Raw genomic sequence first — 14,307 nt, 5'->3', positions numbered from 1 at the left:
AGCTGGTGATGTCACAAGTCAGTGCAGGTAGTTTGCAAGTAGTTCATCAGAGCAGCTATCTGTTCTTGCTTGTCAAATTTGGTGACTATGTTAAGAATTAAACCAATACATAAATAAATAACAACAGAACAAAATACTTAAACTACTCTGCATTGTAATTTTGTGATTTTTCTCTTTGAGATTCAACCGAATCTCTTGTTCACACATAGTTATCAGATTCCTTATTATAAAATATTGACCACTTAATGCCATAACAGCTCAAATGGTGATGATATGTCAATATTTTGGTCACTGGTTCAGTTTTCTTAGGCTTCAAGCATAGTAACATCACCAGCGGAAAATTAAATAAAATCACATACTAAGCTCCATAAACCAAACACATTATCTAGGTGATAATTTGACTGTGTGTTTCTTGAGAATAGTACCCTAAAGGCAAACAAACAGCTGCACAATACGCAACCATAATTGTCCTTCTGTTCCATGGGTGTGTAGGAAGAGTTAATTGCTATTCTAAAATGTGTATAAAATGGTATCTACTGTAACTAACCCTGGTGTTAGTAAACACATCAATGTTAAACATGTACAACATACATTACATGTGTCTTGTTGTTCTTAAGTAAAATATGTAGCTGGATTCATGGACTCATGATTCAGGAACTGAAAAGTAAAATTTCAGACTACCAGATGGTGTACTTTTCAGTGTCTGTAAACCTTTCATACACAGAATCACAAGTGTATCATTAACTGGCAGGTCCCTCGAACATATTATCATACTGGTAGAGTGCTCTGAATATATTATTCATAGAGCCTGATAACTGTGTGGGATGTCTGTGGAGGAGTGGGGATAGAAGCAGGATCTACTGAATTACAACTAATATGTCTCATTTGCAACAAGCTTTTATTTGAACAATCATGCTACACGTTCATACAGTAAATTCTGATTTGGAACAGCATTAGTAAAAAAGAAAAAAACAATTTCAGTGATATAAAATGAAGGAGAAAACAGTGAATCCTCTGTAGAGGAATTTTTATTCTGTTAACAACTTCAAAGAGTTCTTGATTAGAACCTTACTGGTATTGAAGGTTTCAAGGCTGACATAAATATTGATGTGAGGAGCTACAGGGGAACGTCTCTCACATGGTAGCACAGCTTCTATCTATCTATCTATCTATCTATCTATCTATCTATCTGTCTGTCTGTCTGTCTGTCTGTCTGTCTGTCTGTCTGTCTGTCTGTCTGTTTTTTCTTATTTTCATCAGTGATTTTATCTTAACACTACATAAATATGCCATGTAGCATTGTAATGAAATATCTGTATAAAAACAAAGGTAAAAAAAGAAACTGTATTCCCAGATTTGCTGGTGAATAGTTGTTGGAGGTTATTGGCTGTTTCTAGTTAAAACTGATCACAAAGGCTACAGTTGGTTGGTTGCTAGCAGAATGTGATGGTTGCCTGTGATTTACTTTATTAACCGTAGCGAAATCTGAAAAAGTGCAATGCAAATTGGAAATTAAGAATGTTCAAGGAAACCAACATTTCAAAAGTTGCAACTTTTACATTGAAGGTCAACTGTTTCCGGTTAAGGCTGAGCATACAGTTGCATTACCACTTGGTGAGTATTTGCTGGGTGACTAAGACTAAATATTAATGACCAAAGCAAGTGGGTTTGCAGTGCAGCATCAACAATTTGTGGTTACTGGATGTTGCTGATTGACAGCAAGCATCCTCCAGCAAACACTGTTCAGCTGGTCACAGAATACACTTTTCTCTAGTGACTGGTGATTACTGACACTTCATGGTCTTCCAGTCTCCTGTGGATCTTTGGCTTCTTTTTCTCCTCTCTCTGAATATGAGTGTGTGGATGTTTGTGTGTGTTTATGTGTGTGTGTTGCCTCGAAGGGGTGGGATTCTTCTGAGATTCCCACCCTCCTCTCCAGTACACCTGAAGCAATCAAGCTCACATGTTTGTCATTTGCCGATCAGTTTACCACTACTTATGCTGGGAGCAAACCTTCAGTTGTCTCCTGGGTGTTGAACTAAACATGTTAGTGCAACTGTTTTACTTGCCACAATCATTTTACCCGTTTCTGTCTTTTGTGGAGAAACCCTTGTAGCGCTAATGCTATGATCGTGGCTCAAGAGTTGACAGTTCGTCTTGTAATCGGAAGGTTGCCAGTTCGAGCCCCGGCTTGGACAGTCTCGGTCGTTGTGTCCTTGGGCGAGACACTTCACCTACCGCCTACTGGTGATGGCCAGAGGGGCCGATGGTGCAATATGGAAGCCTCGATTCTGTCAGTCTGCCCCAGGGCAGCTGTGGTTACAATTGTAGCTTGCCTCCACCAGTGTGTGAATGTGAGAGTGAATGAATAGTGGAATTGTAAAACGCTTTGAGGGTCTCAAAAAGCGCTATATAAATGCAATCCATTATTATTAATGGACCAATGGGCCTTTCTTGTCAAGGGCTTTGTAAATAGAGACTGTGGATTTGTCCCTTCATGACGATTTTGTAAATAGCTACTTTTTCACTAGCACTGTAAATAAACTCACTAAATCTGATCTCCCGAGTCCTGCGTATTCAGTCTCATTGGTTATGACACCAACTGTCCACTTCACCTTCATGAATGGGCCGTTAACAATCAAGTTCAGAGTCACTGCCAGGAACCACTTGCATTCATCTAGTTTCCCCCCAAACTGGTGGTTGACAACTGGTTGCTGCCAACCAGTTTTGAGGTCTGTGTGACAGGGGATTGTCATAGTTTAGTAAACACTTATTTAATTTGAGGCTTATAGCAGTATCATAATGGTCAGCAGGATTATGCAGTGGTAAGCTCTCTCCCTCCTTGGCTTTATCTGGGTGCTTCAGTTTCCTCCAGTAAAAAGAGATACATGTTAGATTAAGTTAAGGCATTGGTGTGGATGTGAGAGTGCGTAAAGTGCACAGAATAAAGCACTGCATTAATGTGTGTGGGGATGGATGAAAATGGCTTGTAGTGCCTTAACAAGGGGGAATCCTTTAGAAAAGTTCATGAATTAGACCACAAGAACTACAGCGGACTGCCATGGCTGACAAAGTTGACAGTTTTCTCCAGTGAACTGTAGGATAGTTTCTAAATATCAAATTTTTAACTTATCAGAAATGAGTTTATCTAATCTTTTCCTCATTCTTTTTACTTTTTGATAGATAAGCACTGTGCTGGGTTTGAATCCACTGGCTGTCTTTCAGTGTGGAGTTTGCATGTGGTCCTTGTGCTTGTGTGGGTGTCCCACAATCCATTGAGCTGCTTTCTTAGGTTAACTAATGATTCAAATTTGGCTTTACACGTGAATGTGATGACTGTCGGTCTTTCTGTATTAGACAGGTGACCTGTCCAGGGTGCACCCTAGCACTTGCTTTATGACATCTGCAATGGGCACCCACTTGCTGATGCCTTGAAATGGATAAGTGAAAGAAAATGAATGGATGGATGGAGCTCTAATTAACTTTGTTTTACAAGACCGCATGATGTGTTTTTATGTTTAAAAATGTTAGTAATACTTTTTTTCCCCCAGACCTTTTTGTTTTTGTACTAAAACTGTGCCTTGAATTAGCCTGCTTAGTAAAAGTCAAATTACAGTAGCATCTTCTTCAATTTTTCCACGTACAGTATTGTATTTTAGAATTAGAATGCGCTTGGAAGGGCTAGGGGCTTTGTTTGAGATGCAATCACTCAAATTAACACAATAAAGGGGTTAAGAATGATACTCATCTGAGGTCAGATAAATACACCTCCAGAGGATGAAATAGCCAGGTAAAGGATGTGGGTGACACCTTAGAGCACCGTGTAGCTGCATTAAGCTGTATATCAAGAATACTAATGCTAAACAGGAGCCTGAAATTCTAATTGTGTTCCTGTTAATCAACAAGACTGACAACAGGCAGGGTGAGCTCTAGAGGACTGGGAGGAAATCTATTAGCATACAATATGTTGTTGTGCTTGTTAAAATAATGGAAAGGCTTTGGGGCGGGGGTGGCTGGGTAGGTGCATTGTTCTCCTCGCTGTTGCTTTAGTTAATTGCAAATCCGAACCCTTTAAAGCTGTATGGAAGTTTGTGCAGTTTGACAAGCTCCACAAAGACTTGAACTCCACACTCTCAATGAATTGTGTCTCTGGGTAATCCTAATTGAACCTATATTGGCCATGCGGCTTACGTTGTTTTGGCACTTATTAATAGCGTGCCAAGAAGAATTCTAATGTGGTTTCTACAATTGAAATAAGAGATAAACAAGAGTCCAGATCTCTCTGGCTGGCTCAGGCCAGTAATGCTTCACTTGTCACTACAACTCCTCTAATTGGGCCCTAGGTGAAGACAGGATGGGGCTCCAGGGACTGACTGGCTTTATTTTTCAGATCTATTCTTATAGAGCAATTTTGTAGTAGATTTGAATGACTTTGCTCTTTAATAAAAGTGCAACAGGTTGCAGTTTGGGTTTTTCTCACTACATGTGCAGATCATGAAATGCATTTTTCTCGCTTTCTGTTGCTGTCACGATAAGTTATTCATGAACCTGGCAGCCCAGTCCTCTTTAATTCAGGCCTATTGGAAACACTGCTCTGTCCTCTAGTCAAACTCTAGTCAAACCTGCTAAAAAGTAAATGATTCTTAATACAAGGGAAGCCGTTTTGAACCAAAAGTTAAAATTAGCTATTTTTGGGGGTTAATGCTACTATTTGAGCTCCAGATCAAGATAATCAATTACATTGATAAGAATTAGTGTTGAAAAGTACTGAAAAACTCTTACAAACAAATAGTATATTTGATTAATATAAACCTCGTTCCTTTGACAAAGATGAAATAACACTGGCATTAAAAATGTGGTAATAAAAATATTTATTTGGTAAACACTGCAGAAACTCATATCGCAGGAATATATGCTAGACATTCAGGTTTTGTCAACCTTTCAAACTGGTTGAAAGGATTTATTTCCTGGTTTCTTTGAAATGGCAGGAGGAAGATTGTTGAAAGGAAAATTCATTTCTTTGTGCCTGATAAAACTGAAACTCATTAGAGCCTCTGTTGGAATATATCTAAAAGAGTAAACCAAACCTGCTCACATGACACCCATGCACTCAGGTCCCAGGGGTGCTGCTGTGTAGAGAGACCTCAACAGTGTGCCTCATCCTCTTGGCAGGCAGAGAGTGGCAGCCCCGAGGGAGGACCACTCAGTCCTGTCTGCACACTGGCCAAGGCGCAGACATATACTGCCAGATATGTCCTTCCACTGGGCAGCCAAACTTTTTGCGGTTACATGAAACTACATGACCTCTTTACCCCTTATCCCTTTAGATATTTTGGCAGGTTTGAACATTTTACCATTTCTGTACCCCCAGGTTCATGCTAGGAGAGAGAAAGTGTGAAAACCATGACAAAGGTGGACCTGAGGTCAAGATAAAAAGTGTGACGATATCCTCTGTTGGCAAGCACAACCTCCCGTAGTGGGCATTCAAACCAGAAATAGCAATATGGAAGAAAACAAAAAAAAAGAAATAAAGCATAAAACAAAAGAGGCTGTTGGTGTGGGTGTGTAGCTACAGGTGCTGCTGAAAAGATGAATATGAATCCAGAGAGAGTTCAGTTTTTAACTATTTATCCATTGTAAGAAAACAAAACACTGTTTAAAAGACTATAATTACAACTGCAGATTAAATGTTATTCAGAGAACACTGCACTGCACCCAGAAGGATGTGTTTTTCTTTTACTTTCTGCTGGGTTGGTCCGTTTCATATGCATAGTAAGCATGGTACTAATGGAGCCACAGCTTAACAAATGATGAATGTCAAAAACATGCAGGTCACACTAAGAGGCTCATTTAGCTAGCAGTGTCTGTTTTTATTAAAATTACTTTACATCAACTGGAACTAGCACTTCTCTTACTGGTGTATTGCAGCTTTTATCTGTTCGAAATATATATACGTACCCTGATGAAATCAATCAGCTCTGAACAGAAATGATCTGTGGGTTCATTAATCAGAATTTTAGAAATAATACTCAGTCAAAAAAAAAAAAGTATGCAGATTGTCACAAACAAACAGCACTGCTGCATTAAAACAATAAGAAGAAAAGAAGAACACCCCCCAACAAAACCCAAAAGAAGACCATAACAGTGTAAACGTAACTGTATGACACCTCCTGCTAAAACATAAAACATTGATATTTTGTTCAAAACACAAGGATAGGATATTGAGGATATTTACAACCACATAATAAGCCTGTATTTCTTGGAAACATTATTGCATATAAACCTTGTGCTAGTGCAAGCTAGCATACATCCATCAATGCGCCTGCACTATTCCCTAAACCTCTTTGCAGTTATAGGTGATGCAATTAAAAAGCAAAACATGAAGCAAACAAACACCTTTCGTACTTACCTATCTCAGCAGTTCAGGACAGGTTGCCAGTTCTTCTCTACTTGAGCACTCTAAACAGCATGCCTTATTAACCCATTCACATGCACACATGCTACTTGGAGTTCAGTATCTTGCCCAGGATGCTTATGCATGCAGACTGGAGCTGTCAGGGATCGCTGTGTGGCAGGCAGGAGGAGGACCCAAAATGCAGGACTCACAGGCACGAGGGAATGAACTCAAAAAGGCAGCTTTATTGCTGAAGAGGCAGGACACAGGAAATACAAAACTAAACTGGGAAAAGTAAACTAACACTCGGAGAGAGAGACACAGGGAAATCCACGCAGCATGAGGGACGACGTCACACTGAACAGAGGGAGACGCAGACAGAAATACACAGAGGGTTAACGAGGGAAGTGGGAACACACGGGGAACACAGGTGACACTGATAATCATAACGAGACAGGGCGGGGTGAACTGAACACTGACGGGAGAGGTGAAACAGGAAGTACAGGAGGAGAGAGAGCACGAGTAGAACACCAACGTAACAGGCAGGGGAGACATGGAATAAACACGAAAGGGGACGAGGGCTCATAAATACATAGAGGGCACACAGGGGGAAGAGAGAGCACGGGGAGAACTTAGACATAATGGGCAGGGGAAGCATGGAATAAAATACAAACATACAAGGAAACTAAGAACACTGGGCCAACATGGCCCAGGACCATGACAGTACCCCCCCCTCAAGGGCTGGCTCCAGACAGCCCAAACACCGAAAAACAAAACCAAACAGAAAACAACCCAGGGCGGGCGGCGGGGGCCCAGGACGGAGGGCCCGGAACAGAAAACAAAAGAGCACAGCAAACACCGGAGCCCAAGAAAATAACCCAAACACAGAGCAGTTCAGGGGGCCGACCATGCGGAAGGCAACGGCGGCGACGTGGAAACAGTTCAGGAGGCCGGCCGTGCGCGAGGCAACGGCGGCGACGTGGAAACAGTTCAGGAGGCCGGCCGTGCGCGAGGCAACGGCGGCGACGTGGAAACAGTTCAGGAGGCCGGCCGTGCGCGAGGCAACGGCGGCGGTGAAGGAGACGACGGAGCAGTTCAGGAGGCCGACCGCGCGGGAGGCGGCGGCGACGATGACAGCGCTGGTCCGGGGGCCGACCGTGCGGAAGGCGACGGCGGCCACCCAGGAGAAGAGGGTCCGGGGGCCGGCCGTGCGGAAGGCGACGGCGGCCACTCAGGCGAAGGCGGTCCGGGGGCCGGCCGTGCGGAAGGCGACGGCGGCCACTCAGGCGATGACGGTGCAGTTCAGGGGCCCGGCCGCGCGGAAGGCAGCGGCGGCGGCTCTCCAGTGTCAGGCGTACTGGCCGAGGCCCGGTGGGCACAGGACCAGTCGAGACGGGACCAGGCGAAGCACAGGCTGAGGCTGCAGCGGACGAAGGCTCTGAGGAGGCTGCAGCGGACGAAGGCTCTGAGGAGGCTGCAGCGGACGAAGGCTCTGAGGAGGCTGCAGCGGACGAAGGCTCGGAGGCAGGGCCAGACGAGGACGAAGACTCGGAGGCAGGGCCAGACGAGGACGAAGACTCGGAGGCAGGGCCAGACGAGGACGAAGACTCGGAGGCAGGGCCAGACGAGGACGAAGACTCGGAGGCAGGGCCAGACGAGGACGAAGACTCGGAGGCAGGACCTGCAGAGGATGAAGGCTCAGAGGCTGCAGCAGACGAAGCACAGGCCGGAGCTGCAGCAGACGAAGCACAGGCCGGAGCTGCAGCAGACGAAGCACAGGCCGGAGCTGCAGCAGACGAAGCACAGGCCGGAGCTGCAGCAGACGAAGCACAGGCCGGAGCTGCAGCAGACGAAGCACAGGCCGGAGCTGCAGCAGACGAAGCACAGGCCGGAGCTGCAGCAGACGAAGCACAGGCCGGAGCTGCAGCAGACGAAGCACAGGCCGGAGCTGCAGCAGACGAAGCACAGGCCGGAGCTGCAGCAGACGAAGCACAGGCCGGAGCTGCAGCAGACGAAGCACAGGCCGGAGCTGCAGCAGACGAAGCACAGGCCGGAGCTGCAGCAGACGAAGCACAGGCCGGAGCTGCACCGGGAGGAGTAGAAGCCAAAGCTGGACCAGGCGTAGCAGAAGCAGAGGCTGGCCCAGGCGATGACGAAGACTCGGATGCAGCTGGACCAGGCGACGACGAGGCGGTCGCAGATGGCGGCTGGACAGGCTCCTCGGGCCCTCCAGCTGATGCGGCGTGAGGCTGAACGGGCCCCTCGGACCCTCCAGCGGAGACAGGAGGCTGAACGGGCCCCTCGGACCCTCCAGCGGAGACAGGAGGCTGAACGGGCCCCTCGGACCCTCCAGCGGAGACAGGAGGCTGAACGGGCCCCTCGGACCCTCCAGCGGAGACAGGAGGCTGAACGGGCCCCTCGGACCCTCCAGCGGAGACGAGGAGGTGCTGGCCGGGCTCACTGGAACCCCCAGCGGACGAGGTAGATGGCGGCGTGGGAGCCGCGGAGTCCTGGATGAGCTCATCCGAGCTTCCAGCAGGAGCTGATGTAGAGCCAGAGAGGTTTGGGACCCCTGGCTGAATGTTAAGCCGAACAGAAGACCGTATTGCTGTCGGGGACTGGGCCAATGGTTCAGGTGCGAGCTGAGCTGCTGGACACACGGGGACCTGAGCTGCTGGACACACGGGGGCCTGAGCTGCTGGACACACGGGGGCCTGAGCTGCTGGACACACGGGGGCCTGAGCTGCTGGACACACGGGGGCCTGAGCTGCTGGACACACGGGGGCCTGAGCTGCTGGACACACGGGGACCTGAGCTGCTGGACACACGGGGACCTGAGCTGCTGACGGTGGAGAAGTAAACGACTGCACAGGGGACTGAACTGATGTCTGTAGTAACGGTGGTGGTGAGAGTGGAGTAGGAGTAGATGACTTCACAGGAGAATGAACCAGAGGTGAGTGCACAGGAGACTGAGCTAGAGGTGGTAGTGGTAGTTGAGGGGAAAGTGGAGCTGGTGATTGAGTGGATGACTGTACTAAAGGAGGCTGCACTGGGGACACTGGAGACTGCACTGGGGACACTGGAGACTGCACTGGGGACACTGGAGACTGCACTGGGGAAAGCAGAGCTGCAGGTGACTGCGCTAGAGACTGCAGTGATGGTTGTAGTGGAGGTGTGACGGGTGGAGGAGTGGCTGAAGTGGCTGTGAGTCGGGCGGCTAGTGGCTCAGCTACAGGGTATAGTAACGGCAGGGCTATGGGTTGAATGACTGACTGAGTAGCAGCCTGAGTGGCTGGGTGTAGTGACGGTTGTGGTGGAAGAGAAACAGGTGGTAGTGTGGATGATGGAGCTAAGGGCGACTGAGTGGCAGACCGAACTGATGACTGAAGCGATGGTAGAGGTGAAAATGGAGCTTGTGGTGGAGTTAATGGCTGAGCCAGCGGGGACACAGGAGACTGAACTGAGGGTGGCTGCGAGGGAGCTAACGGAGCTGTGAAGGGCTGCGAGGGAGCTAACGGAGCTGTGAAGGGCTGCGAGGGAGCTAACGGAGCTGTGAAGGGCTGCGAGGGAGCTAACGGAGCTGTGAAGGGCTGCGAGGGAGCTAACGGAGCTGTGAAGGGCTGCGAGGGAGCTAACGGAGCTGTGAAGGGCTGCGAGGGAGCTAACGGAGCTGGGAAGGGCTGCGAGGGAGCTGACTGAGCTGGGAAGGGCTGCGAGGGAGCTGACTGAGCTGGGAAGGGCTGCGAGGGAGCTGACTGAGCTGGGAAGGGCTGCGAGGGAGCTGACTGAGCTGGGAAGGGCTGCGAGGGAGCCGACCGAGCTGGAAGTAGCTGCGAGGGAGCCGACCGAGCTGGAAGTAGCTGCGAGGGAGCCGACTGAGCTGGAAGTAGCTGCGAGGGAGCCGACTGAGCTGGAAGTAGCTGCGAGGGAGCCGACCGAGCTTCTGGTAGCACAGCAGGTGAATTAGAAGGCCGAATGTCCGGCTGTGGGGTGGCGCGTCGGCGGCGTGAATGCCGTTTTTTCCCCGCAGATGGCTCCAAAGGGCCGGGAAAAACCACATCCGGCCGGTGAAACTGACGCGGCTGCTCCAGGGTGGCTGTTGTCTGTTGCTGCTGGGCCAAGTCTGATATTTCCCGAGTTCGCGCCGCCTCCCGGGCTTCATTCAAATTGGCCAATAAGTCCAAACATCCTCTGACCTGGCGGAGATGAGAATTTCCTTTGAGGATTGCTTCGACAGCATTTATCCCCACAATCTTTGCCCTTGTATTGGAAGTGTGGGTTATCCACTCGACTAGGCGTTGGACACGTATCAGATCGCTCTCCCCGGGTAAGTCTGCTGGGTCCATGTTGTGGTGACGTCGTACTGTCAGGGATCGCTGTGTGGCAGGCAGGAGGAGGACCCAAAATGCAGGACTCACAGGCACGAGGGAATGAACTCAAAAAGGCAGCTTTATTGCTGAAGAGGCAGGACACAGGAAATACAAAACTAAACTGGGAAAAGTAAACTAACACTCGGAGAGAGAGACACAGGGAAATCCACGCAGCATGAGGGACGACGTCACACTGAACAGAGGGAGACGCAGACAGAAATACACAGAGGGTTAACGAGGGAAGTGGGAACACACGGGGAACACAGGTGACACTGATAATCATAACGAGACAGGGCGGGGTGAACTGAACACTGACGGGAGAGGTGAAACAGGAAGTACAGGAGGAGAGAGAGCACGAGTAGAACACCAATGTAACAGGCAGGGGAGACATGGAATAAACACGAAAGGGGACGAGGGCTCATAAATACATAGAGGGCACACAGGGGGAAGAGAGAGCACGGGGAGAACTTAGACATAATGGGCAGGGGAAGCATGGAATAAAATACAAACATACAAGGAAACTAAGAACACTGGGCCAACATGGCCCAGGACCATGACAGGAGCAGCCAGGGAACAATTCACTAACCATCAAACTAGTAGAAGACCTACTCTACCTCCTAAACTACATCACCCAAGACCAGTCCAAAGCCAAAGATAACTAGTGTTATTTTAATGTTATCAACTCAGTTTATTTACATTCATTTTATTTCACATTTGGCAGAAGAGAAATCTCCCATGTTGCAATAAAGAACACAGAAAATTAGCAAAACAGCAGTATAGAGTCTCACTATGATGTCTTACTGAAACATAATAATGTGTTTATTTGTATAGCATTTTATGATGGGCTACACTAATGCTTGTGGATGTATTTTGGTTCTTACATTCTTTTTGGTTGTAAATATAAAATTTATAGGGAATGCGGTGGGGGGTGTGACTGATGTGCAGCAGGCAATTATTATCTCCTTACTACATTGCTAAGCGTTGTGGGTTAAAGCATTGTTTATTTACTTTCTTTAGTGAAATGTAACATGAATGGCAGGTTCACAAACCATATGGGGCAATGTCATGGAGTGTGCTACTTCAGCATGTTTCGTCTTTCAAAAAAAACCTGTTTCTTTACGTAAGTTAAAAAAAAAAAATCTATGTAATCTTGCCAAAACCAATTAGGCTACAGTAAATCTGCATCAAGAATTCCCACATCAGAATGGAAACACTCTTCCGAGACACATGCAGCGATTGCAGAGTTAATTAATCCCTGCAATCAGAGGCCTGATGAAATATGAGCTGAATGTTGCCCCTCCCAAGACTACTGTTAACAAAGCTGTTCCGCTCTTATTAGTTCTGCAAACTGCTTATCAAACAGCTTTAAATCTAAGCCTAACACAAAGTCATCAGGTAAGTGTTTCTCTTTGGAGTTGAACTGAAAGTATGATTGTGACCCAAAGTGTTCACTTCAGGGCCACTGATCTGCAGCCCTGTGGGGATGGCGTCAGGCTAAAACATGTAGAATCTGTGTTTGACTGGTGCAAAAGTGTTGGTGTAAAAAATAAACAAAGCAATAATTTTGCATGAAATGCAACTGAAATATATATATTTAAATATTGAATCATTAGATATAATGTAAATGCGTACTAATCAAGTAAATTTCATTTTATACATAGTTTATCATAGTTTTCTGTGGTACCTACACTAGAATTGATAAGTTGTGATTATAATAAGACATCACTTTTAGAAAGATGCATAATAAAGCTATCAGAAAACTTATGAAATAATCCGTGAAAATGTTAAGATTGTTTAAATCTCTGTACGATGAATCATTTTTAAATGTTAGTGTTTAAATAATTTGGAAGTTAATGTGATAGTTACTGCAAGCAGTTTAGTTGTGATGCAGCTACATAACCCTTTGGGAGTAAGCATTTCATGACTTGGTGTCATCCACTGATTCAGGTGGTGGGTGTTACACTGCAGCTAATGAGGACTGCTTTATCACTCAGACAACAAAAACGCTGATTAGATTATCTTTACACAATTTCTAGAGAAGCAGAGGAAATGACATCTACACTTGAATGTAAAAGTCACTTTTTAATTTTCATTCATTCATAAATTCCTCAATAAACATGAGCATTAGAATTTTCAAAGGCAATTAACAGCATTTATCAACTGTAAAGCATGCCGATTAGCTCTTTGATATGAGTCTTCAAAGCACGATGAGCCAACTAACCATGCTTCAAAGAGACCAAATCCTTTGTGTCAGTTGCAGATGCATCTATTAATATCCTGCTAAATTGTTTATTACACAAAGGAAGAAATCCTGAATAAGCTTTCACAAAGAGGAAGAGACAGTTTGAAATACCTGTCAGAATGTGATGGACATGCACAGGGCAAACCGCGCCTTATAGCTGAGTTGGTTTCTTTTCGTTTGAAGCCTGGTGTTTCCCTGAGTGAAGTGATGCTGTTTGAATTCACTCTGATGTTCACAGCTGATATAAATGGGAGGTACAGTACCACCCACATCCTTGATGACAAGCACATATCTTTAACTTCAGAAGTAGAGGTGCAAGGAAGTCCGAGTATCTTTGTAGGTAGGTTCTCAGGCTACATCCACACGTACACGGGTATTTTCGAAAACAAAGATTTTCCTATGCATTTGCACCTTTCGTCCGCACGCAAACGACGTTTTCGGTCACTGAAAGCGGAGATTTTTAAAAACTCCTGCTAGGGTGGAGATTTTCAAAAACTCAGTTCTTGCATTTACGCGGACCAGGAAAAGGAGAAAACTCAGCGTCAAAGGTGTGCGCCTTTTTTGACGTCACAATTTCTACATTGCGGCCCCTCGGACCCTCCAGCGGAGACGAGGAGGTGCTGGCCGGGCTCACTGGAACCCCCAGCGGACGAGGTAGATGGCGGCGTGGGAGCCGCGGAGTCCTGGATGAGCTCATCCGAGCTTCCAGCAGGAGCTGATGTAGAGCCAGAGAGGTTTGGGACCCCTGGCTGAATGTTAAGCCGAACAGAAGACCGTATTGCTGTCGGGGACTGGGCCAATGGTTCAGGTGCGAGCTGAGCTGCTGGACACACGGGGACCTGAGCTGCTGGACACACGGGGGCCTGAGCTGCTGGACACACGGGGGCCTGAGCTGCTGGACACACGGGGGCCTGAGCTGCTGGACACACGGGGACCTGAGCTGCTGGACACACGGGGACCTGAGCTGCTGGACACACGGGGACCTGAGCTGCTGACGGTGGAGAAGTAAACGACTGCACAGGGGACTGAACTGATGTCTGTAGTAACGGTGGTGGTGAGAGTGGAGTAGGAGTAGATGACTTCACAGGAGAATGAACCAGAGGTGAGTGCACAGGAGACTGAGCTAGAGGTGGTAGTGGTAGTTGAGGGGAAAGTGGAGCTGGTGATTGAGTGGATGACTGTACTAAAGGAGGCTGCACTGGGGACACTGGAGACTGCACTGGGGACACTGGAGACTGCACTGGGGACACTGGAGACTGCACTGGGGAAAGCAGAGCTGCAGGTGACTGCGCTAGAGACTG

Source organism: Diplotaxodon limnothrissa, linkage group LG4 (genome assembly GCF_057381915.1).
Source record: "Diplotaxodon limnothrissa isolate DT_005_m linkage group LG4, D_limnothrissa_male_GT1.1, whole genome shotgun sequence".
Lineage (NCBI taxonomy): Eukaryota > Metazoa > Chordata > Actinopteri > Cichliformes > Cichlidae > Diplotaxodon > Diplotaxodon limnothrissa.
This window is presented reverse-complemented; position numbering follows the sequence as displayed.